The sequence below is a fragment of the Coturnix japonica genome, chromosome 2 (assembly GCF_054131305.1).
Source record: "Coturnix japonica strain WE chromosome 2, WE-NBRP24, whole genome shotgun sequence".
NCBI classification, from domain to species: Eukaryota; Metazoa; Chordata; class Aves; order Galliformes; family Phasianidae; genus Coturnix; species Coturnix japonica.
This window is the reverse complement of record NC_140664.1, coordinates 82,575,394-82,579,676: the sequence shown is the minus strand read 5'-3', so window position 1 is coordinate 82,579,676 and position 4,283 is coordinate 82,575,394.

Below are 4,283 nucleotides of genomic sequence, written 5' to 3'. Positions count from 1 at the left end.
ACCCCATGGTACCTTTCTGCTGAGCTATTTCAATTACTTATAACTCAGCTGTCATGTACGGAACCCAATATTTGCTTTGTGGAACTTTGTGCTAATCACACAAGTATACCTAGGCCTCTCTGCAAGGCCTTTAGGTTAATGTTATCAGTAAGCTTGCTGAGAATGCACTCCACCCTTGCATGCACATCATTGATAAAAATGTTGAACAGGGAGAGCCCTAGAATTGAACCCTAGGGAATGCCACTGGTGACCATCAGTTTATAAGATGCATCCCTTTCACTACAACCCTTTGAGCTTAACTTTTGAACCATTTCATCATCCAACATAGCATGAACATGTCTATCTCACCATTGGACAATTTGCTGTGAGGGGCAGCATCACTGAAATCTGTAAGCCTCGCTGAAATCCAGAAAGATTCTATCCACCACTTTCCCTTACCCCAGCAAGCATTTAACGCTGTCATAGCAGGAGGTAAAATTATGATAACAGGACTTTCTCTTGGTGAATTCATGTTGACTATGCAAGTCTTGGAGCCATACATTGATGGCCTGGGCTTCACTTTCTCTTTCTTTTGTCTCTGTTACTTGGAGGATTGAGGAAAGCATTGACTGTGCTCCTCAGTCCTTTAGTTGTATGCCCATGGCCCCAAAATCTCTTCCAATGCTCTTCAGACTTCCTAAAGTTCTATATATATGTATATTCACATACATATAACTCTAATTTGCATAGTTTATGGGGTTTAAGAGTTTTTTGTTTACATTTATAATGATATTTAACCACATATATGATTACTCTGAATTCAGGAAACCTACATTTCCTTCAGAAATAAATGAAAACTACCAGTAGACAACAGCTTTGAAAATTTTGCTACTTTTTTTATGTATTGAAAAATGGACATTAGTAGCTAACTTTAAGATATGACTTCTTCATTTAAAAGTACAATCACTGAAATCAAAATGTGAAGTCACAACTGTTGGCCTTATGGAGAGTTTCTTAGCTCCATACGTAATGTTTCTTAACATTACCTTCCATGAAAGGACCTAAATAATTTTCTCTTTTTGGCAGAGTGTAAAATCATACAGTTAAGTGGGTTTTGGTAGAATGTAACATTAAAATAAAACGTATCATAAATAAACTCAGATAATTAAAAGTGTGACCACGACAGGATACATCACATAAAGAAAAAGATGATCATCTTATTTTTATCTTCTTTATTGCAGTTCCTCATAATGTTTGCAAATCCACAACAGTTTATCCCAGAGCTGATACTTAGCTCATGATTTATTTACAACAGCAATTTACAGAAATGCTCAACCCTCAAAATGAATTATATTTATTTATTTTTGCCTTCCTTGTTTATATTTTCTGTTAATTTTCCAGTACACAGAAACAACAGAGTCATGAAAGACATTCTACTCTTTTTTTACAGAAAAACACAGAGCCACTGCCTATTTATGTACAACCAAACTGTTGGAACCAAGACAGATTTGGATTGAGTACCATGGCCTTCTACTTCATAAAACATGACACAGAATATCTCAGTCTAAAGATACAATTTAGCCCAGTAGTAAATCAATAAAATTTTCAAACAGAATATTGCAAAATAAAGTTCTTACTGGATGCAGATATGTACTTTTAATAGCAAAGAATAATTTGAATTAATTACTCAGCCTACCATACCCTTTAAGAAAACAATAAGGTTAATAATCTGCTTATTTTCAGCAGTGTATTTCACCTCCTCAGCAACCTTCCCTAATTCTCTAAGTCATTAATCATTTTATTTGTACTCCAGCCAAGTCTTATGCATGACTATACATTTGACACTATTTTTTACTGAGAAAAGCTGAAGGTGTTTAATAATGCCTAAGGGTTTTATCAGCAAGTATTTTTTTTATTAGAATTAGACAGTATGTTATTAAATGGCATTACATGATCATTTTTGTCCATCTCTAGGGCTAAGGAACATACACAAATCTAATACTGAAGTGAGTAACAGAGTTAGCTTGAACATGTGCAGCAGAATGCACACATTTCATATATATTAATTAAATTTTTACTGTTTTCATCTCTAGGATTCTCAGAATTGGCTTATGAAGTTGTCAATATTTCATCCAGGTTGACAGGGATAAGATAACCTCTCGGCACTAGTACTCTACATACACACAGAAAAAGAGTATTCTTACAAACACTACAGACCAAACACCATTCCACTTTCTTCTAATGGTTTTAAGGAATACTGCATGGATTCATCTCCAAATATTTTTACAATAACTTGCACAGAAAAAAATCCACTGACTTTGAAACACAGAGGAAATTTTAGAGAACACATAAATGGATGATTTTTTAGCTAAAACACTTGGTTTAGGAAGCTGAAATCTGTACGTACTTGGTAGGCCCCTGTGCACCATATTTAGTGACAGAGCAAAACAAGGGCTCTGCATTTGTGGTGCTAAGTAAGTCTCTGTTGTTTTGCTGCCTGTCAGTGACTTTCTCAGCTAGTTCTTGGATTCAAGTCATACATTCTCATCCCAGTACAAGGGATGTATACTGACAGGGATGCAAGTCATCTTCATTACACTCCTCAGCTCATCCTAGATTAATCAGACTGCGAGGAACTAACTCATGTCCTTCTTAATCCACAAATTTCTTTTACATATTTTACATAGATAATTTCCACATAGATAATCAGAACTATCCTGTTAACAAAACTAAAGCAGTGATGATAAAAATATAGATGAACAGGTGGTACCAAAAAGCCAATACTATATTCCCTGAAGGAATAACCAGCAAGCCTGAAGGCACTCAAGCCTTTTTAGTAAATCCTATTGATCCCTCTGTAGTTACAGGTGTAATGTTAGCATTATGGGTAAAAAACAAAAACAAAAACAAACAAACAAACAAACAAAAAAGGGGAATTGAAAAAGGAAAAATAAAAATGATAATTACGTTTAGAAAAATAAACAAAAGAAAGTAACCAAATTGATGACAAATGTTCTGAATTTATTTTGTGGACATAAGCACTAAGTTCAGCGTTACATTAAAGATTGGAAAGAGAAACACAGCCAGCCTTTGGAATGAAAATTCAGAGATCATATTGTAAAAGGCTTGCAGTTTTGCTGTTTCTAAGTTCTCAAGCACTCCAGGTATCACAGATGGTTATTGGTGGCCTTCCAGTCCTGTCTGCACTGTACATTTTTAAATATTTCTTCCATGCACTGCCTACAGTTGCCTCCACATTTGATTTTGCTATTCTGCTATTGCAGCTCACAGATTATAATTCAGAAGCTACAAGTCGTTTAAATTTACAGTGGTTAGCTGACTTAGCAGTGTTTGCTGAAAAAAGCTTTATGCATACATTTCAACAACTGTCTGGCTCCTTATCAACTGCAATGCATTATGTATTTTCATTCAGGTCAGATACTCACGGGCTGGTGGATTCGGGCAAGCTACACTGCACACTGGGTGCAGGAGAGTGTCAGCTTTAAAAGGTTTGAGGATCTACCCCTTCACACCTGCAAAATCTCTGCCTACGCTTGGGCATAGAATAGATGCACAACATTGCAGTGGATATGAAAAAAAAACAAAAAAAAAACCAACATGGGAAAGCATGTGTAGAGTACAGATATAAGAAGAGCTCTACCTTATTTCTGTATTCTTTTTATTCTCAGGGTTTAGTGCAGACTGATTCTCTTTATGTTACAGACCAGAAGAAGCTATCCAACAGGACAATACATATGGCATAATGAGTAAGCATCCACCTGCCAACATGTGGATGTTATACAGAGATACAGAGATACTACCAATATGCACGACAAATGGCTGACGTCAGTCTACAGGAAAACATCAGCTACTAAAGATCACAGAATCACAGAAGGGACCTTCAGAGATCACTGAGTCCAACCCCCCCTGCCAAATCTGTTTCCCTACACCAGGTCGCACAGGTAGGCATCCAGACAGGTCTTGAATATCTCCAGAGAAGGAGACTGCACAACCCCCCTGGGCAGCCTGTTCCAGTGCTCTGTCACCTTCACTGTAAGGAAGTTTATTGATCATTTTGTGTTTCTACCTACAAAAGTACTACCTTAGAGACTTCTCTTTTTAAACTGTTACTGTAAAAGCTCTCAAGCATTTACACGAGCACACTTTTACACACTCTCTTGATATTTGCTACCTTTACAGACTTTCTTGAAAGAGTATGCTATGTGAAAGATGCCACATGTGGCACTGATAGACAGCTATTGGGAAAACAGCAGACAGCCTGTAAATCACTCAGTGGAGTCTCC